This window comes from Scyliorhinus canicula, chromosome 9 (genome assembly GCF_902713615.1).
Source record: "Scyliorhinus canicula chromosome 9, sScyCan1.1, whole genome shotgun sequence".
Classification (NCBI taxonomy): domain Eukaryota; kingdom Metazoa; phylum Chordata; class Chondrichthyes; order Carcharhiniformes; family Scyliorhinidae; genus Scyliorhinus; species Scyliorhinus canicula.
In genome coordinates, this window is record NC_052154.1 from 28838244 (window position 1) to 28860786 (window position 22543).

The window sequence follows — 22543 nt, forward strand, 5'->3', positions numbered from 1 at the left end:
GTGAAACCATCATGTTCTGGAGATGAAGTTCAATATTTTCTCCATTACCACTTTTAACTTATATTAAATGTACTGTTATTCTAATTAACTTGTTTCTAGGTTATTTTGCACCGCAAATATAATGTCCTATTCTTATACTGTGCAAACAGATACAAAATGCCCAGTTAACAAATTTGGCATTTCTTTATTATTCCTTGGAATCTCACCTGCATTCATTTTAAATGAGTTTACACTCCCCTCTAACACTCTCACAGCACCAGGGACCTGGGTTCGATTCCCGGCTTAGGTCGCTGTCTGTGTGGAGTCTGCACGTTCTCCCTGTGTCTCTGTGGGTTTCCTCTGGGTGTTCCGATTTCCTCCCACAAGTCCCAAAAAAATGTGCTGTTAGGTGAATTGGACATTCTGAATTCTCCCTCTGTGTACCCGAACAGGTGCCAGAATATGGCGACTAGGGACTTTTCACAGTAATGTCATTGCAGTGTTAATGTAAGCTGACTTGGCATGCTAATAACAATTGTTGTTATATTTTAAAAGTTTTTCTGTTAGATTAAATTCATCTGGCAAGTGATTTCTAATATTGTGTTTTTGTGCCTGTTTATACTTCTATTGCGTTCCATTCATTGCTTGTTATAGCTTTCTTAGTCTGCTGTATTGTACTTGTATTTGTAGATTTCTTTTAGCTTGACCTAGTCCCTGACCTCAATTATTGGTTGTGGTTGCGTAACCACACAACTGCACCACATTACCATCTGTGGCAGTATTTTTCAAACTTTTTTTCCCGGGACATACTTCTGCCAACTGGCCAACCTTCAGGGCCCATACTGGCCGACCTTCGGGGCCCATACCGGCCGACCTTCGGGACCCATGCCAAATTTGCCTACCTTTAATGCAACAGGTTAGCCTGCTAGGTCCTCACAACCAGACTTCATGGGCTTTGTATCCTGTCTCAGGCTGGGTGAGACAGGAGGAAAAAAGTGTGCCCCCCCTAGAGTAACGAGAGCACATAGAAGAAGGACATGCCCCTCATTCTCTCTCTGTCTCTCTCGCTCTCTCCACCCCCCCCCCCCAAAATGTCTGGGCTATCCATAATCATTTCAGTTTTGCTCTTTCCCTGCCAATGTTTATCTCCCTACAAGTTACTCTGCATCTTCCACCATGTCTGATTGTCTTTAACTCCATACCTGTGCCATTATTTCACCTTTTCAATGTCCCTAATATTGCAAGTCTCTTTTCTACTGCAAATCTCGTTTCTCCAAATGTATGATTATTTTTCCAGATTTTCCATTCACCACCAGGAATATATTTGTTTTCTTTGTTTCTCTTTCTCTTCCTATCTGGCCCAGTCACTCCCCCTCTTCGTTCACCTCTCTTTTTTTCTCCCTGTTCCCAAATTACACTTTCAATTTTCTCTGTGTCTCTGACTGCCAATTTTGCTTTTCTTTCCCCAGCATCATGTCTGCCTCAGTTACTTCAGCGCTCTTGTATATCAAAGTATAATTAGAGTTATAAAGGTATGTAGAGAGAGTGCTACAGAGATATGGAGAAATTGGAAGTTAGGCTGTCCCCGTTTGATAATAGTTTAAAATCTCAATCATGGAATACTACAAAATCTGCCTGCCCCATTTCAACTATCTGTCACTCTACCTCTCACCTTATGATGTTCAGCGTTGGACAGATTCATAATAGTTTCTTTATGGTAAGGCTGCAAATTTAAAATTAAATATTTTTTCTCACGTGGCACCAGAAGCGCCCTTCAGTGTAGTAAAAAGGAAATGAATCCGTTGTTTCCAAGTGCCTAGTCATACGTCAGTATCGAGAAAATAATCTGAATCCTAAACTTCTGAAACCAAAGAGACTGCAATATTGATTGCCAATGTGAGTGGAAACAGAACCCGAATTGATAAAGATCACAGATCTTTGTAACAAGGTTCCACAACTCACTCACACCACTCACAAAAATGGGTGACTGTTCTGGTATGTTGGCATCGCTGTTAACAGTTCCAGGTAGATAACAGTGCTTCAGCTGATATAGAACAGCTCAACCAGGTGTGCTGCACATTGTAGAGCTACACGGCACGATTTTCTCAAAATATTTCAAAGTTAATTTGTGGCGGGTTTTTCCAGAGAGCGTGTTCTCCATAACTATTCAAAGACACTTAGACACTTTTTTGGGCCCTGGGGAGCTTCTCACCGGTTTAGCCCACACTTCGAATTTTTATTAACATGAGGAAGCTGAACTCCGAGATCGGGCTGCCATTTTGCAAGGGTGCTCCGATCTTTAAGTGAGCTTGTGGGCCCCCCACACCCAACACCATGGGCAATGTCACCCCCACGCACATGGACACTACCCCATACCCCCAAGTGAGGACACCCTGCTATGGGGTCCCTGGGGGTCCCCCCTCCTCAGGCCCCCCTAAGCACCCTTACTGCACCCCCTCCCTTCCAGGATTCACACCCATCACCCCTCCAACCTCACAGAGGCCCCTACTTACCTGCCCTGTACTCCCCTACCCTTCAAACCCCCTGCCACCCTCATTTCATGGGCATGGCCCCCCTCAGCCCCTGACCTTTGGCAGTGCCACCCTGGCACGTGGTGTACCCTTGCACTGCCACCCTGGCACCCAGACAGTGCTCCTGCTGGATTGGCAATTCCATCTGGGCACCTTGGCTGTGCCAACATGCCCACTTTCTGGGGGGTCACACTGCACTTACCCTGACCACCCAGGGGTCTCGGAGAACCCCCCCCCCCCTCCCCCCGGGTGCCATTCCATTGATTGGCACCCAGCTGCAGCCTCCCTGGGGAGGTCGGAGCATTGACGGAGACCGGTGGACCCGAGCAGGTAGGTTTTAAGTAGGTTTACGACCTGCTTCCGTGAGCGATATTTGGTCTCGCCCATTTGATACAATAATAATTGCTTATTGTCACAAGCAGGCTTCAATGAAGTTACTGCGAAAAGCCTCTCGTCGCCACATTCCAGCGCCTATTCGGGGAGGCTGGTACAGGAATTGAACCAGCGCTGCTGCATTCCAAGCCAGCTGTTTAGTCCACTATGCTAAACCAGCCCCTTTGCGTTGAGTTCCGATTCTGACGACACGCGGGACTTCGGTGAATCCCGGCAGGCGCAAGGGCTGCCGGGAGGCCCGCTGGATGCGTCTCCCAGGATTCTCCGGCCGCGTTGTGCTCTCACCTGAGTAATGTGACAAGAAAATCGAACCCTTAATCTTCAGCTGTATCACCGGGATCTATCAGGAAAACCGCTGCAACCCTCAGCTCCGCGCCCCTTCTGACACCGCCCGCGACCTCCCACGGGTTATGACCCGCTCTCTGAAAAATCCTGAACAATAGTATAGTACTGAGTGGAGGCACACTGCTGTGTCTGGGCAGACAAAAAGTATTGTAGTTGAGTAAAAATGCCACAGCTTGTATGGTAAAGGTATGAAAGTGGAAGGGTTACTACTGTCTTTATAGAGTAGGATATTTGCACAGGATTGGAGAGATGCCAGTACATCTACACAGGATTGTGATTCTGAAATGTTAGTCTAGTAATGTTTTGGGAGAGTGTGGTCCATTAGTGGTGTATTTGACTTCTGTATGACTGACGTGTCACAGTATTACCGTAATAGAAGGCTAGTTATGAACACAAACAATAAATGATGTTAAAAGTGGTTTAGAAGTGTGGTTAGATTTCTCTCAACCTACAGGTAGATTGCTAATAGAAGAAAAATACATTCCTACGTTAGCTGAAAAAAATATGCCTATTTATAAAAGCAGGCTCCGAAATTTTAGCTCGTTCAAAATATACATCCATTGTGATGTGCAGTATTGTAAGTGTTAATCTAATGAACCTTAATTTGGAGCAAGGCTGTTTTTATTTCCTTAAGTGACTTAGAATTAAAGCTGAAAGGTAAAGTAATAAAAAACAAAATCAAAATCAGGGATTTAAGTTCAGTCGACAGCTAAACCAATGATCCATTAAAAAGCTTCTGTGAAATCGGCATTTTTGTGTTATCTTGGATTTTTGTATTGATTTCAAAGCAAAAGTTATTTGACTATTCAATTTGCAAATGTGTCATCAAGGTACAAGGCTTACATTTGTCACACAAAGTCACTCGGATATAAGCAGTATTGATTTGTGTTCCTGTTAGCTGAGCGAATGCCTGGAATGTTTCCCTTCATAGTTACTTTCTGTAATAAAAGCAGACTAAAGGAGCTCTTGGGGATTTACAGAAGGTGACTATCATGTTTTATATTTGTGGAAGTTGAGGTTGATTTGTGTATGTTTTTGGCATCTTAGTGTGACTGCCATCACACAAAGCAAAATGATCTGAGCAAAAGCTTGTGTGTTAAATGTTTTCCAACGTCAATCTAACCTGACAGACTCAATTCTAATCAAATCCTAAAATAGTGAATTTTTTTTAAAAAGCTGTACATCTTGGAAGTATTCGATGAGTCGGGCTGCGGCAAGAGAAACATAATTAATTGAGGGATTTTAACCTACCAGATTAGGAAGGGTCTGCAAGGGCAGCAGGTTAAAAGACCAGATATTGCCAGCATGTCAGGAAGCTAGCAGAAATCCAACAACCTTTGCATTTATCAGAGCGTGGGAATTTCCCGTGGGACTGGTGTGTCTGAGAAGTAAATACATTAAATGTCAATTAAATGTAGTTTTAACTGAGGATTCTGCCTTAACTCTTGAGTGCAAATGTATTCAGGAGTCCCAGGAATTCACCAAGTAAAACAAGAGCACAGCAGGGGTCGACAGAGCTGAGCAATTGACAGACAAGAAAGACTTTAAAGACTGAGATATGACAGTTTGCCTCCATGAAAGGATTTTGCTCACAGGAGTTGTTATGCGAGTGCTTTCATTGATTTGGGGGTGATTTCCAGGACTTGAGTTTTTTTTTGCTTTGATCTCCTCTCCATTTCCCTGTTGTCAGCCTTCACAGCAGCATGGGAGCTGTTTATGTAGCAGGAGTAGCAGCATCCTTCTCCTCAACCACCCACCACGGGGATGAGCAGAGCTTCAACTTGCAGGAGGCAATATCCCCAACAATGGGTATACAGTCAGAGGATCCATTTTCTAAACCTGGCTGAGCACGAGTTCCTCAGGAAGCTCAGATTTCACCATCAGTTTGTTGCTCACATTTGTAGCCAAGTGGACCAGGTGGGTGCATGTTGCCAGTTGCTGTCAAGGTCACCAGAGCCCTTAATTTCTTCTCCTATGGCTTGTTCCAGGGTTTTTGCTGGTGCTATTAGGTACAATCCCTCAATCTTCTGTCCACACGTGCATCTCCCTGGTGACCAATGCCATTTTGCCAGGGTTGGAACTTTTGTCCAGTTCACTGCTAATGAGGCCAGTCAGTAGGTTGAGGGCTGGTCCCACAGAAACAAAAAGTCACGGATTGCACACATGACAATGAAGGTTCACTTAGCCCACCCAGGAGTATTCACCAAGCAAAAAAGGATCCGACCCATTATGACATGCAAACACTGAAAGATTATCATGTATGTCTCTGGAGGATACCTTACAGCTAGCTGCCTTCATCCAGCACCAGTCAAGTCTCCCATGGATAATTACACTTCCAAGCAGAGTCAGCAGGGGCTCCTTTGGCACACATTGGGCAGCACGGTAGCATGGTGGTTAGCATAAATGCTTCACAGCTCCAGGGTCCCAGGTTCGATTCCCGGCTGGGTCACTGTCTGTGCGGAGTCTGCACGTCCTCCCCGTGTGTGCGTGGGTTTCCTCCGGGTGCTCTGGTTTCCTCCCACAGTCCAAAGATGTGCGGGTTAGGTGGATTGGCCAGGCTAAACTGCCCGTATTGTCCTAAAAAAGTAAGGTTGGGGGGGGGGGGGGGGGGGGGGGGGTTGTTGGGTTACTGGTATAGGGTGGATACGTGGTTTTGAGTAGGATGATCATTGCTCGGCACAACATCGAGGGCCGAAGGGCCTGTTCTGTGCTGTACTGTTCTATGTTCTATGTTCTAAGGGCCACCTGCAAGGAGCTATTTCACTGATGTCCAGGAAAGGGACAACCAAAGCTAAATGAGCACAAGATGCGTAAGTGAGCAAGCCATCAATTTGCTGAAGATGCAATTCAAGTATCTGGGAGATCTGGGGAGTGCCCGTTAGGATGTAGCAACAAGGTTTTCCAGAACAACAGTGGATACCCACACCTTTAACAACATTGTGAAGTTGCAAGGACTGGATGTAAATCTTGGCATAATCTTGTCACATTTTTGGAGGTGGAACAACTGGAGGAGAAGCTGTCTGATTTTTAAAATTAATTTATGGGATGTGGGTGTCGCTGGTTGGTTGCCCTTCAGAAGGTGGCGGTGAGTTGCCTTCTTGAACTGCTGCAGTTCCTGACGTGCAGCTACACCCACTGTGCTGTTAGGGAGAGAGTTCCAGGATGTTGCCCCAGCGACCGTGAAGGATCGGCGATATATTTCCAAGTCAGGGTGGTGGGTGACTTGGGGGTGAACCTCCAGGTGGTGGGGTTCCCAGGTATCTGCTGCTCTTGTCCTTCTGGATGGTAGTGGTCATGGGTTTGGAAGGTGCTGTCTGAAGAACCTTGATGAGGTACTGCAGTGCATCTTGTAGATGGTACACACTCCTGCCACTGTTCGCCGGTGGTGGAGGGTTTGAATGTTTGTAGAAGGGGGAGCAATCAAGCGGACTGCTTTGTCCTGGACGGTGTCAAGCTTCTGAGTGTTGTTGGAGCTGCACTCATGGAGACAAATGGTGAGTGTTCCGTTACACTCCTGACTTGTGCCTTGTAGATGGTGAAGGCTTTGTGCGGTCAGGAGGTTAGTTACTCGCCGTAGGATTCCTAGCCTTTGACTGTCCTGGTAGCCACAGTATTAATAATAATAATAATAATAATCTTTATTGTCACAAGTAGGCTTACATTAACACTGCAATGAAGTTACTGTGAAAATCCCCCAGTCGCTACAATCCGGCGCCTGTACGGGTACACAGAGGGAGAATTCAGAATATCCAATTCACCTAACTGCATGTCTTTCGGGACTTGTAGGAGTAAGCCGGAGCACCCGGAGGAAACTCACGCAGACACAAGGCGAACTTGCAGATTCCGCACAGACAGTGACCCAAGCCGGGAATCGAACCTGGCAACCTGGAGATGTGAAGCAACAGTGCTACTGTGCCGCCTATGGCTAGTCCAGTTCAGTTTCTGAACAATGGTAACCCCCCAGGATGTTGATTGTGGGAGATTCAGTGATGGTAATGCCATTGAATGTCAAGGGGCGGTGGTTAGATCCTCTCTTGTAGGAGATGGTCATTGCCTGGCAATTGTGTGGTGCGAATGTAACTTTCCACTTGTCAGCCCAAGCCTGAATATTGTCTATGTCTTGCTGCATTTGGACATAAACTGCTTCAAAAGTCAGGAGGGGCCTCCATCTCAAGATTTTGCTTATTTCCCCCCTGTATAGTTCTAATGTGTCAGGTAATGGCTAGATTAACATTCAGTTGTTAAAAAGATTAGTAGTTGTGTTCTTTTCCCTAACTTCAATTCTTATTTTGTTATAATATTCTGTGTGTACCTTATTTACCATCTTGTCTTATTCAGGTTGTCTTGAGAAACTTTAGTCCAATAAAGTGTTTTTATAATATTTTTAAAACCAAAATCAAGCATCCCTGTTTGATTCCAGGCATTAACACATTAATTTTTAGTTTTATTTTCCAAAGGTAGCCTGCTAAATTATCTGTCTGACTTCCATTTCATTTTTGAGATTGTTTCAGCAATGTTTTGAGCTGTCTTCTTTAATTCTGCCAAATCTATTTTCTAAATAAAGCACAGGGAGGGGTCCAGTGTGCTAGAGGTGCAATGAATTAATTCCCCAATCTAAAGGTTCGAGCTGCTTACCAGAAAGAGCTAACTAACTTTTTTTTCTGTTGTGGGCCGGTCTAATTCAGAGTGCCTCTAATCCTTTCGTAATTGTTCCTTTTAGCAAACCTACCTTTGATTTCCCCGATTGACACATATCAACGGTAACATTTATACCAATCAATGTGTCCATCTTCTCTTTTCCTTTCTGTTTATCCCAACATTCCTTGCGCTTCTCTGGGGCTCCAGGTGGGCCCAATTTTCCTTAATCATTTTACTCATGGTCTCCTTATTTAATTTGCCGAAACCAATAATAAAACAAACCCATGAACATTCACATCAGATAAAAGCAGCACAGATGCTCACAGCTGTATATTCAAACAGTTAATTCTCAGCATTCTCTTGCAGCTATGGGACCTTAATGACAGAACACTGCAAACTCATAATCCCTGACTACAAATTCAGGCACACGCAGTAATCACTTTTACACTTTCATAATTCCCGAAAAGCTTGGGACACTATTGAACAAGCAAGGAATAAAACTTAAATTCAAAACCAGACTACAGGGGATTAACAAGTCACTTGTTTGCTGACACAGCACTTACAGACACAGGGAATCATTCATACAGAAAAGGAATTGTGTTAACTTTCCTCTTTTTTTTCTTGTTGCCATTTCACGCATCATCTGAACTATAATGTGGGCTGTGAAGTTAATTTCTTACCCTTTCCTAATTATCTGAACCTTACTTGTGGCTTGGTGGGATTTGTTTTTCCAATTCCCCTTGCAACTTCATTAAATAACTTCAATTATTTTGGTCCATTTAAGTAAATTTTCAATGCCTGATTTTATAGGCATTACCTATTCTTTGTTCATTCTAAATCTCTGAGGCATTCTCAACCAAATAAATGACCACCTACAACAATGTGTGTTCCTTATCTAGCGGGATGTGACAAACATAATATTCTCAAATTTTATTCCAAATTCCTCTGGACTATGCTTAAAGTTTCCACGTTTATTTGGTCTTGTTGAATTCCCACAAACTCACAATTAAACCTAATATAAATTAACTTACATACACATAGTTACACAATTTACAGGGCGATTTCAGCTGTCTGCTGAAATCAATAACTCTTCTACAGAACCTAAAGGGGCGGGAAGTGGGTGGCGAATCTTGGCACACCATTGTGTCCTTTATATAATTTAAACTTATTTTGTTCTATTGTTTCAATTTTTGCTCAAACTTCATGGGTGCGATTCTCCGCTCTCACGCCGGTTCGTAGAATAGCGGGCCGCGCAGATTTTCACGGCGACGCCGGTCCGACGCCCTCCCGCTATTCTCTGAACCCCGCACAAACTACACGTCGGCATTCCCGGCAAAGGCCTCGATAGACCCCCCCGACACGGCCAGAAGCCCGACTTTTTGGCCCCCCGCTATTCTCCGGCCCGGATGGGCCGAAGTCCCGACGTCATCACGCCATGTTTTCACGCCGGCCAACACATATGCTTTTCAAGTTCGTCAGCCACTCATGCTGGCTGACGAGAGCTTCGAGGAGGTGAGCGCACCGCTCAGCGCACTGCTGGAGTCTGGCCACAACGAGGAAGGCATCCCTGAGAACGGGAGGGGGGTCCAGAGCGGGGGGGGATGTGGGAGACGGAGGGGGGAGAGTGGGAGACGGAGGGGGGAGAGTGGGAGACGGAGGGGGGAGAGTGGGAGACGGAGGGGGGAGTGGGGGAGACTGAGGGGGGGAGTGGGGGAGACGGAGGGGGGGAGTGTGAGAGACGGAGGGGGGGGGAGTGTGGGAGACGGAGGGGGGTAGTGTGGGAGACGGAGGGGGGGAGTGTGGGAGACGGAAGGGGGGAGTGTGGGAGATGGAGGGGGGGAGTGTGGGAGACGGAGGGGGGGGAGTGTGGGAGACGGAGGGGGGGAGTGTGGGAGACGGAGGGGGGGAGTGTGGGAGACGGAGGGGGGGGAGTGTGGGAGATGGAGGGGGGGGAGTGTGGGAGACGGAGGGGGGAGTGTGGGAGACAGAGGGGGGAGTGTGGGAGACGGAGGGGGGGAGTGTGGGAGACTGAGGGGTGGAGTGGGGGGGTAGGGAGAGAGTGAGCGAGTGACTCGTCCAACCCCGGTTACAAAGTGTCTGCCACCATGCCATGGCATGCCGGTCATGAGGACACGCCCACTGGCTGCTGAGGTGTTGACTAACCTCCGTCTAACATGTCCCGTTTCTCTGCCCCCCACCACCCTTCTGTAGGTTAGCACAATGTCTGCGAACAGAACGGCTATGTTCAGCGCAGTGGTTGGGGCCGCTGCACTGCATTTGGAGATGAAGCAGCGTCCACAGCCACAACCCGCAGTGGATGCAGGGCCAGCTGCAGCAGCAGAGGGAAGGGCCGAGGAGTTGCCAGTCATCGAGCAGCATTGGGGGGGGGGGGGGGGGGGGGGGGGAGGAGAGAGTGAGGGTGCAGCCACGGCGCCAGAGGCGACGACCAATGCCGAGGGTGTACCGTGCCCGGATCTCTTTCCAGACAATGACGGACATCACCTGCAGGAGGAGACTCCGGCTGATTAGGGGGACGGTGATACATATCTGTCACCTCGTGGCGCACCTCGCCCCACGTGGAACGGGGGGAGGACACGCGATCCCGGTTGCCATCAAGGTAACGGTCGCTCTTAACTTCTATGCTACCGGCTCCTTCCAGTCTCCGAGCGGGGACCTCTCCGGGATCTCCCAGTCATCGATGCACAGGTGCATCCGGGATGTGACCGACACCCTCTATGCCATCGCGGACCGCTACATCACCTTTCCCGAGGACCGAGCAAGTCAAGATTCACGAGCTCATGGATTTGCCAACGTGGCCGGGATACCGAGGGTGCAGGGGGCAATCGATTGTGTTCACGTCCCCATGCGCCCGCCTGCAGGGGACAGGGAGGTTTTCACAAACAAGAGGGGGTCATACTCCATGAATATCCAGGTGGTATGCGACCCCCACATGACGTTCATGAATGTCTGTGCAAGGTTCCCAGGGAGTGTGCATGACTCCTACATACTGGTGCAGTCGTTCATCCCTGCGATGTTTGAGGGACATCCCCCCCCGGCTGAGGGGCTGGTTGCTAGGCGACAGGGGTTATCCGCTGAGGTCTTGGATGATTACGCCTATACGGAGGCCTCATACCAATGCGGAAACCCGATACAATGAGGCCCATGCAGCAACCAGGGGTGTGGTGGAGCGCTGCCTTGGCCTCCTGAAGATGAGATTCAGGTGACTGGACCGCTCCGGAGGGGCCCTGCAGTACCAGCCCGACAGGGTCGCTCGCATTGTTGTGGTCTGCTGTGCGCTGCACAACATCGCGATGCAGAGGGGAGATGACCTGCTGCAGGAGGCGGAGGGAGAAGCCAATGGCAGTGGTGCCAGCACAGAGGAGGAGGAGGAGGAGGAGGCTGGCGGAATGGCGGGCGCAGCTCGCAGACACGACCCAGGTGCTGGTGATGCCCAGGAGGCGGCACGACGGACCCGGCGAGGACGGCGGGCACGCAACGCCTTGGTGGCAGCATGGTTCACGCGTCGCATGCGACGTCCCCGCTGAACACCAAACCACCACCTGCATCGCTAGTCGTGCAGAGGGTCAACACACAACTGCCACCACCACAACCCCCCCCCCCCCCCCCCCCCCCACCCCCTCTCCGTGTACACTGCTCCACTTCGACATCACCCTTACCATTGGGTCCAGACGGTATGGCACAACATTGATGGCTGTGTCAGCGGGTGTGATCAGTGCCATGTGGAATGATGACAGCCCGCTCTGCGATGAGCTGTGAGCTCAGAATCATTAAAGAGAGTCTGATCCATGGCAATAGCTGAACCATCCACCTTGGTGGCCGCTGAGTTCGTCATGGACACTCCATCACGTGCCCACGTGGGCTAGCTGTGGGAGGGGGTGGGGGGAGGGGAAGGGACTGCACACCCGGCACCGAAGTTTCACCGCTCGTCAACCCCAGCGACACTCGGTCACCATCATGATCCCTGTGGTTGTGGAACAATCACACGGTATTACAAGTAAGGTGGAACAGTGCGTTTAATGTTAAAAATAATTTACAGATGCCCTAGCCCCTACAACTAAACTGTGCCCTTCACCCGTGCCAACTTACTCAGTGTCTCTCTTTTGCCTTACGGGCCCTACCACTACGTCTAAGTGATTCCCCAGATGATACAGCAGGAGTGGAGGAGGACTGCTGCGAATCGCCCCCTTCAACTTGTTTCTCCTTCGGCAAGCGTTTCCTGGGGCGACCCGGCCTTGATGGGCCAGGCTGCTCTGTGGGCGTCTCGGGTGACGTTGTGCCACCCTGCTCTGCCTGCTGTCCACCCGATGCACCAGGGATGGGACGGGGGGAGGCCGAGAATTCCGGGACGTCCCGTGAGGGAGTTAATGGGACGGGCCCCGAAACCTCCTCCTCCCTCAGGGAGCCCGGTGGCCCCCGGGCCTCACTTTGGGACAGAGGTGCGAGCGGGGAGGTGCCCCGTCGCGCCACCGACACCTGGCGCTGCCAGCCCTGGAGGCCTGCAACGGTATCCACCAGGATCCGAAGGTTTGCAGAGACGGAGTCCAGGGAGTTAGACATTCCCGCCAGGGACTGTGCGATCTCAACCTGTGAGTGCACGACGCCATCCAGCACGTGTGTCAGGCGGTTGATGCTCTCCGCGACTGACTGCTGGGACTGTGCCATGGCGTGCTGCGACTGGGCCATGACCTGCTGAGACTCGGCCAAGGCCCGCAGCACGCCGGCAATGTCGTGTTGGCTCTGGCGCATTGCTGCCTGTGAGAGGACAACCCTGTCCAGGGCCGAGGATGACGCGTGCACATTAAGCCCAACGCCTTGCATAACCTGACCCATTGCCTCCACTGCGGATGCCACCCGTGCGGTGTCGGCCTGGGTTGCTGCCATGAGCGGCACCACTCCCTGCTCCTGGATGCGGTTCGACTCCTCTAACAGCGTCTGCAGAGTCTGGAAGACAGCCCTCATCCCGTCATTGTGTCCCTGGGTTTCTTGATGCATCGGCTGTGCGGGTGGGTTGAGAAACTCCAGGAACTCGGAAAACGTCTGGGAGCCAGCTGGATGCTGGGCTTGGCCTGCCCTCCACCAGTCCGGGCCCTCGGCTGCTCCGACCTCCACCTGCTGTACCTGCTCAGCTGTGATGTGCGACCCAGACTGTGACCCAGGAGCCTCATCACTAAATAGCCCAACCGGGGTGAGTGTCTATGGGATGGTGGATGGTGTGGGAGATAGCTGTGCTGCAAGCTCGAGGTCGTCTTGGGTGCACGCCTCCTCTATGTCATCGGCCCACTGAGAGGCCGCAGGGCGTTCGCGGGCCATTTCTCTCTCTTCCTCTCTCGCCGCCCTCTGGGCGTCCTGCTCCACAGATTCGGTTGGGGAGGATGGGACTCCCCGCTGATCGGGCACCCTCTGTCGTGCGGCCCTGGGTGCGGTGGGGGCAGATGCCTGTCTCCGCCTGGAGGCAGACGGCCCTGGTCGTTCAGCATCACGTCCTAGGGAAGAGAATGAAACGGGTTATTTAGAGACGCTCGGCCGGGCGCTGGACGGTCCCAGTGGGCAGGGTGTGAAGGGACAGAGGATGGGGGAGGTGTCCCAGTGGGCAGAGCGTGAAGGGACAGAGGGTGGGGGAGGTGTTCCAGTGGGCAGGGTGTGAAGGGACAGAGGATGGGGGAGGTGTCCCAGTGGGCAGAGCGTGAAGGGACAGAGGGTGGGGGAGGTGTCCCAGTGGGCAGAGTGTGAAGGGACAGAGGATGGGGGAGGTGTCCCAGTGGGCAGAGCGTGAAGGGACAGAGGGTGGGGGAGGTGTCCCAGTGGGCAGAGTGTGAAGGGACAGAGGATGGGGGAGGTGTCCCAGTGGGCAGGGTGTGAAGGGACAGAGGATGGGGGAGGTGTTCCAGTGGGCAGGGTGTGAAGGGACAGAGGATGGGGGAGGTGTTCCAGTGGGCAGGGGGTGTGAAGGGACAGAGGATGGGGGAGGTGTTCCAGTGGGCAGGGTGTGAAGGGACAGAGGATGGGGGAGGTGTCCCAGTGGGCAGGGTGTGTGAAGGGACAGAGGATGGGGGAGGTGTCCCAGTGGGCAGGGTGTGTGAAGGGACAGAGGATGGGGGAGGTGTCCCAGTGGGCAGGGTGTGAAGGGGTAGAGGATGGGGTAGGTGTCCCAGTGGGCAGAGTGTGAAGGGACAGAGGATGGGGGAGGTATCCCAGTGGGCAGGGTGTGAAGGGGCAGAGGATGGGGGGGGGGGGGGGGGGGGTGTTTGTCATGCAGTGTTGTCTCACTTGTTGCAGCTCCGCCAACCTCGCATTGCGCGATCTCCCGGGTGGCAGATCCCCCAACAAGGTCCAGTGCCCTCTGCTCAAACGTGGTGAGGGGGTGCAGGATGGGCGAACCCCCTCCAGTCTTGTTCCGCTCACGAGTGTTGTGAGCGGTCTTGTCCTGTTGGGGGAGGGGGCATAGGTAGATCATTACAATACGGCAGGTATCAGCAGGCCGTTCAGATACTGGCACAGGTTGGGGGTCAAGTTGTAATAAGACCATTGCATCTCTCCACGGGGGCCAGAGCGCTGGGTCTGTGACTACTTTGTGAACCACCCTCAACTCACTCTGCCCCAATCCCCCTCCACCCCCCCGTGCCAGGGGGAGGGGGGAGGTGGGTGATTAAGTAAAGGGGGAGGGATGGTTGTGACCCGGGGGCACCCTCTTGGCACTTACCCTGGCAGCCCTGGTGAGGTTGTGCATCATCTTCCTACATTGCTCTGCAGAGCGAGGGGTCTGCCCCACAGCACTGACGGCAGCAGCCACGTCACGCCAGGCCTGGCGCACCGCGCTGGCAGGGTGGCGATGCCCTCTACGCGAGCAGATGATGCCCCACCTCTGCTCGATTGAATCCAGCAGCGTCTCGACGTCAGCCTCCAAGAATCGCGGGGCTGCTCTCCTTGGCTCCGACATCTTGGCCTACAGTTTCTGTGCTCGCCCGCGCCTTTTTACGGCGTCGGGCGGCCACACGTGGGCGTGTTTGTGTCGTCGTCGCGTTCCGGCGTCATCGCACATGTGATTTACGCGGCCCCGTTCCTAGCCCATTTCCCGGACGTGAATGTGTCGGGAACAGGGCCGTGTCGGGCCGTCGCAAAAGTCGGCCGTGAAACGGCCGCCTTCGCGATTTTCCGCGGGTGCGGTGAATCGCGCCCCATCTCTTTTGTCTATCCTGTTCATAACCAACTTCAATTTCCAATTTTTTTGCTACTTAATATATCTGTAAAAACAAGTTGTTAACTGAAATCTCAACATTTTTATAACTCAATGCAATGGGAAGCTAAATTGGACTGCTGCCAAATTCATCTTACCTTTGTTTTGGAACAGATTGTGACAGTTTCCTTAAACATGGATTGCTTACTTGGCCTTGGTTTAAGGTTGCCAAAAATGTTTTTTTCCACAGACAGAATTTCTTTTGAGACGCAAGCCTGTACTTGATTAAAGCCAAATTGTTTCATTTTATCGATCAGTTTCCTATGCCTTCAGGCGAGATAAGGTGACCCATCCCCTCACTTTCCCACTCTTCAACAAATTCCTGTTCCATCAGGATTAATCTTGCCCTATAGTTTACTGAATGTCTGTCCTTTTTTGCTCTAATTTCCAATATTTTATCGATTATGACCATAGGGACATGGGATGTGTCCCCAGCCCAAAACGGTTGGTGATAGTGTTTTATGGTAATGGAGTGGCCCCACCCCTATATGCCCAACTGTGTCGATGCCAACTCCAGTCACCGGCTGTTCTGGATTTTTGTCATTTGTTTGTCGAATTATTGTGCATACAATCTGAAGTTTCTGCCATTTGGCCTTCTTCAGGTATGCTCATTAGCTTTCCTATACTTTGGGGGTTCCTTCTTGGTTATCCCACCCCTCTGCATTCTCTTAACTTTGACTATGAACTCTGAACCTCGCGATGGAGCACTTGGCTCCCCAGTCAAAGCTTACACCATTCTCTAAGTTTTCTTTTTATTATACTTTTTTTTATCTTTATAAAAGAAGGGAAAAGAAATGAAGCAAAGTCCCAATTAAACAAATTAGATAATTTGCACAGACGCAAATTGTATACTAACACCAGCAGCAGTTATATTCCTAAAACTCTTTATTAAAAATGGAATAGTGTGACTTCCGGTGGCAGCCATGGAGTGAGTGGTGGCACATTTGGTGGCTCCCGCTCAACGTGGGTTTTGTTTTGGTCTTTTCCCCGCCCGAAAGGCAAAGTATTTGAGGGCAAACGGTATAGGAGTGTCTGGGAAAGGTGTGGCTGGTGGATGGATCCACGGACAAGGAGTGGTGCATGGAAGAAAGAGCAGTCGGAGCAGGGGAGTCTTTGTGGTGCATCACAGGAAAAGATGGTGAAGGACAAGAGGGCTGTGCTACTTGCCCAGTGGTTGATGGAGCAGTTAGTAGAATTCCAGAATAATAAGTTTTAGCAACAGAGGAAAGAAGCCCTGGAAGAGCTGGCCAAGATGGTGGAACCGCTGGGATCGAACGCGTGGAGCAGAGGCTGGAGTCCCAGGGCAAGGTGATCCAGAAAGTGGAGGAGACAGCACAGGAGCTTGAGGAGCAGTTAACGGAGGTGGGGGGAGGCATCGAGGACAGGGTCTCATTGTATGTGGACAACCTGTGATTGTATATCTCAGATCCGGTGGGCAGCATTGGAGGCATCATTGAGATTCTGGGGGAGTTTGGCAGATTTTCAGGATACAAATTGAATATCGGAAAAAGCGTGGTGTTCCCGATTTGAGGCAGGAATGGAGACTAGGGGAACTGCCATTTAATGTGGTGGGGGCGGGTTTTAGGTATTTGGGTATCCAGATGGCACGGAATTCAATTCCCGTACCAGCTGAGAATTCTGAATTCTCCCACCCGAACAGGGGCCGGAATGTGGCGACAAGGGAATTTTCACAGTAACTTCATTGCAGTGTTAATGTAAGCCTACTTGTGACAAAAAAAGATTATTATTATTTGGGCGCAATTGCATAAACTGAACCTGGCTCGGTTGGTGGAGCAGCTGAAGGGGGACTTTAAGAGGTGGGATGGTTGCCGCTGGCAGGGCGGGTGGAATCAGTGAAAATGACGGTGCTGCCAAAGTTCCTGTCGTATTTCAGAATCTCCCAGCCTTTGTCCCCAAGTCGTTTTTTAGGAAGGTCAATGGGCTGATCTCCGGGTTTGTGTGGCAGGGAAACCCTACGGGTTCGGCAGGCTTTCTTGGAGCGTGGACATGGAGGGGTGTTGGCGTTGCTGAATATGATGAACTATTACTGGGTGGCGAATATTGCTATGGTTAGAAAATGGGCTGTGGGAGAGGGGGTCGGCATGGGGGCAGGTGGAGGTGATACGTGTTTAAGGGCTTTGTTGTTGGCGCATTTACCATTCCCGGCAGCTAGGTGCTCTGTGAGCCCAGTGGTGGTGTTGGCCCAAAGGGTATGGGGCAGTAGCAGCAGCATCTGGGGCTGGAGGGTGTGGCGCCGAACTGTAATAACCATAGGTTTGCACCGGCGGAGCTAGATGCGATTTTTAGGGGGTAGAGATAGGCAGGGATTGAGTGATTTGGTGACTTGTTTACAGGGGACAAGTTTGCGGAGTTGGAGGACCTGGAGGAATGTGAGTTGCCCAGGGATACTGGCTTTAGGTACCTGCAGATTCGGGATTTTGTAAGGAGAAAGGTGCCGTCCTTTCCTGGGCTGCCGCCCCTCGGGTTGCAGGACAAGGTGCTGTTGTAGGATGAAATAGGGGAGGGGGAGGTATTGGATGTTTATAAGGAGTTGATGGCGAGAAAGAGAGCCTTTCCTGACGAGGTTCCTGAATACAACCTTGTAAGAGCAGCACAAGAGCCACTTTTCCAATTGTCGCTCTCATTACCCCTGAACTATTTGAACAATCATCAGTTTCTACCAAGTTATGGGAATTTTGAACAGGTGTCCAGACTCACTCAGATCTGGTGTGAAATATTGCATTTCTTGTAGCATCTTCACAGTATATAGAGAGTGAAACTTTGATCCAGTTATCTCAGTTGATTACTACTTATGTATTTGAGACATTAGGACAGTTCAGAAGTTACTATAGTACCCAATAATTGCCTCCTTGCCCTATATATATGAACAAATGTATTTCAATCATTCCTTTGTTGCATTTCCCAAAAGGTGGGTTATCTGTTTATCGTCTGCTTATATTTTGAAAATTTGCTTTGGGAATTTTAAGGACTGAATGCTTTCAGAAGCCCATTTTATAGGGATCTGACTATGGTGGGGATTTTCAGCCTGTCTTTACCACTCATCAGCCCACTGGCCCAATTGGTCAAGATCCTGTTGCAACCTTATATAACCACCTTCACTATCCACTATGCCACTATTCCATCCAATACGTCTAAGATGTCATTACATAATTGACTTAGCCCAGGTAAACACGAGCTGACTGCAGTCCCTGTTCTACTGCACATAATTTGAATATCTTAAAATTAAACTATATTTTATCGCCTTCATAAAGAAGAACTCCTTTACTTTGGATACAGTTTGCTTATTAGTCTTCCTGTCATTAATGAAATAACCTTCAGATTGTGATGTGTTATTTGAGCATTATGAAATTAATGCAAACATTTGTATTTATCACCCATTTAATATACAGTATTGGAAGTGATTTCACTGCAGATATAAGGATAGATATATAACTGTGGAATACCATGTTTCACCGTGAGCTCGATATTTCTCGTTTCAGCAGTAAAATTAGTTTACATGTTTTTGAAGCAAAATCTCTGCATTTTAAGACAGGTGTGACATTAAAACCTTGTTAACATTCTATTGGAGGTTATCTGAATGGTGCATTTATAAATTGTGTTTGCCCTGGAGGTAACACAGAAAGATTGATTTTTCAACCTTGCTTGCTTTTGATTTACATCTTTAGATTACCTGGATACAGAATGTTTGGTTTATTGCATCCACTATAAAAGCCTGTGCTTGTCCACTGATTCATTTAATCAACCCCCAATGCCTTTACCATTGAGGAAGCAGATAGAACTATGAAGTTGGAAACACACTCAGCCTGTTTAGTTACAGCAACCTGAAATAATTTTAAAACTTACCACTAGTCATGAACTGACCCATTGTTTTTCATTTAAGTATTTGTGTTCCAAACAAGTTTTCAGTCTGTTTTCCCCGTAAGCAACTTGTGACAAATAACTGAAACAGTGAGAGTTGATAGTTACTTGGTTGAATAAGCCTAGCAAACAAACAGAAATTATTCTCTTCTTTCAACATCTGAATGACTTGCTAGTTTGACTGGTGTACACAAAACTGAAACACAATAATTCTGCTCAATTGAAGAAGTAAAATGAACGATGCCACATTGCAGAAATCTGATTTGCGCCAGAAGCGGCTGCAAGCCAGTGGAGAGATCATTCCAGTCTCTCATCCATCCTCCCTTCATCCCCAAGGCAAATTCGGCATTGGACTTAATTCAATTAAAGTGGCGAGCTGCAGATACCAAATGAGTGGCATAATACAACTTGTTAACTGTGGCCTGATGAATTTCAGCCATCTCTGGTGCTGAGCCGTCCCACAGGTAGATCCTGGAATTGGGGAAGCAAAGGGGATAATCAAGCAAGCTCTGCCTATTTGTACCTAGATTTTACATTGAGGTTCTACGATCCCAATCGTGGGCTGCACGGTAGCACAGTGATTAGCACTGTTGCTTCACAGCTCCAGGGTCCCAGTTCGATTCCCTGCTTGGGTCACTATCTGTGCGGAGTCTGCACGTTCTCCCAGTATCTGCGTGGGTTTCCTACCCCAAGTCCTGAAAGATGTGCTGTTAGGTGAATTGGACATTCTGAATTCTCCCTCAGTGTACTCAAACAGGCGCTGGATTGTGGCGACTTGGGGATTTTCACAATAACTTCATTACAGTGTTAATGTAAGCCTACTTGTGACAATAATAAAGATGAAATGAAAATTGCTTAGTGTCACAAGTAGGCTTCAAATGAAGTTACTGTGAAAAGCCCCTAGTCGCCACATTCCGGCGCCTCTTCGGGGAGGCTTGTACGGGATTATTATAGATAGAAAAGCAGATCTACACCTGTTGCAGATAGGCTGCTTGCCCATTTATAAGCCAACCTGAACATAGCATCAGGTCAGGCCTGAGTAACAATATGCCATCAAGCTTTCCAATTCCCCCACAATATGCTAGATGGATGTGTTATGAAATTTTATCCTATTGTTTATTATGGAATTTGTATTTATTTAATGCATTCATAAATAAGCTAACTCAATGAAGATAATTTTTCACAAGTAGAAGATTAATATAACCCCATAAAGTGTTTCTGTCCAAGTGATTCTTTGAAATTTCAATTTGATCTTTGTTGGTAATTTTAAATATCTTCTTACCAAATGCTGTGCTCCAAGGCAGGCATGGGGCAGCACGGTAGCACACGTGGATAGCACTGTGGCTTCACAGCGCCAGGGTCCCAAGTTCAATTCCCTGCTGAGGCACTGTCTGCACGTGCGGAGTCTGCACGTGCGGAGTCTGCACATTCTCCCCGTATCTGCGTGGGTTTCCTCTGGGTGCTCCGGTTTCCTCCCACAATCCAAAGACGTGCAGGTTAGGTGGATTGGCCATGATAAATTGCCCTTAGTATCCAAAAAGGTTAGGAGGAGGTTATTGGGATAGGGTGGAAGTGAGGGCTTAAGTGGGTCGGTGCAGACTCGATGGGTCGAATGGGTAAGAAGTCTGACAACACCAGGTTAAAGTCCAACATGTTTGTTTCAAACACTGGCTTTCGGAGCACTGCTCCTTCCTCAGGTGAATGAAGAGGTAATTTTAGATCATTTAAAAATTATCCTTTGATTATCACCGGACATATTTCATCACCTGGGCTTTTCCTGAAAATAATTAATCTGTACATCATGTGTGAAGGTATGTGCCTGGCAAGCTGTACTGAGCATCGAACATGCACGTGTCATAGAATCATAGAATGGTTACAGCACAGAAGGACGACAAGAGTCAAAACACTTTCAGCTTCACCATTTGTGCGTGGAAGTATTTAGTAAGGGAAGTATTATATTTAGTAATGGTGCCATTATTTCAGTCAAAGTATTAAAGGAGTTAACCATCAGCTGCAATCAAAATTAAGTTCTCAAACTAAGTCAATGTTGCATGAACCATAGAAACTTTTGAATGTAGCTGCCAATTTTTCCAATCCAACTGCAACTGTTTAGGCAGTGTTGAGTGTGATTGGACTTTTCAAACTTGTGAATTGCTTTGGAGCCTCCAAAGAAACAGATTCATCGGTTTGCTCCTGCAGTTGGTTAGGCCGTAAGAATAGGCCTGGATCATAACAATGACAGGAAGACTGTTGGTACTCACTCACATTGTTCCACTAAAGCTGACAGCAACTTTGAGAGTTGCAGAATAACACACAATTCCAGAAGCGTGACTCTACACTCCACTAGACAGTGCACTGTAGCGGGTCCCCCACAAACCCTAAACATCAGTGAATTGATAAATTTTCCACTTTTACTTTTAGCCCGGCTGTAAAAACCCTTTAGGAAGTGAAACCTTGCTGAATGAAATGGAGCTGGGTCTTTAACAGTGTACTATCTGCAGCTAATTTTAATTTTATATTTGTGGAACGTCAAATTTCTCTAGTACAAATTTTTTAAACCACATTTTTGAACTCATTTTCAAATTGTTTATAATATATTTTCTTCTACCTGAATCCAATCATGGTTATTTATTTTGTTATCTTAAAATTTAAATTAAAAATGAAGGGGTTCCATTCTTTTAACTCTCTGGCTTGCTGTCTGTGAAAATACTTCATTGCTTACCCTGATTGTTGACATCACTGCTCTTAGGCACCTGGAGATCCCCTTGACTTGGGGATCTGCCAGCAAGAGATAGAGGAGCAGATAGATAGAGAGATTTTGGATAGGTAACAGGGTTGTTGTGGCAGGCACTCTCTTACCAAGGTGGAAGAGTCGGTCGCCATGGGGCATAGGTTTAAGGTCTGTGGAGCAAAGTTTAGAGGAGACGTGCATTTTGCCCCAAAATGTTTTTTTACACAGAGGGTGGTGAGTGCCTGGAACGCGTTGGCAGGGGAGGTTGTGGAAGCAGATACATTAACAGCTTTCAAAAGGCATCTTGCCAAACGCATGGAGAGGATGGGTATAGAGGGACAGGGCACAACAAAGTGCTGAGGGTTTTGGCAAAGGTTGGTATCATGACCAGTACAGGCTTGGAGGGCCGAAGGGCCTGTTCTTGTGCTGTAGTGTTCTTTGTTCTTGGCACCAAACTTAAACTGCCATCAAGAAAAGAGAAATCCACACCATAGAGGCCACTAGATCCTCGTGGGCAGCCTTCTTTAAGGCAAGTGGTGGTACCATTGCCTCACAAAATCCAGCCCATTGATGTTTCAAAGGTAATTCTAAACTAATAGTTTATTTTAGTAAATTAAATTCTGAGGTGATGGAACTTTATGATTTTGTATGCATTATTAAAACATTAGGCTAATTGACTGTACATAATATTTTTCTTCAGTCCTTTCGAATTATTTTTGTAACTTTGTCAACTTTATTCTGAAGAATATTTATGCTCTTATTTATTCCATTTGCCAAGCATAATTTGAGTCT

General features: G+C 48.5%; 1 protein-coding gene across 4 annotated transcripts in view; it reads left to right on the top strand.

Annotated features, from left to right (window-relative positions):
- The window catches only part of LOC119971178 (myosin-3), a 1049419-nt gene that overhangs the window by 779416 nt on the left and 247460 nt on the right, over positions 1-22543 (top strand). The gene's annotated exons all lie outside the window — the stretch shown is intronic.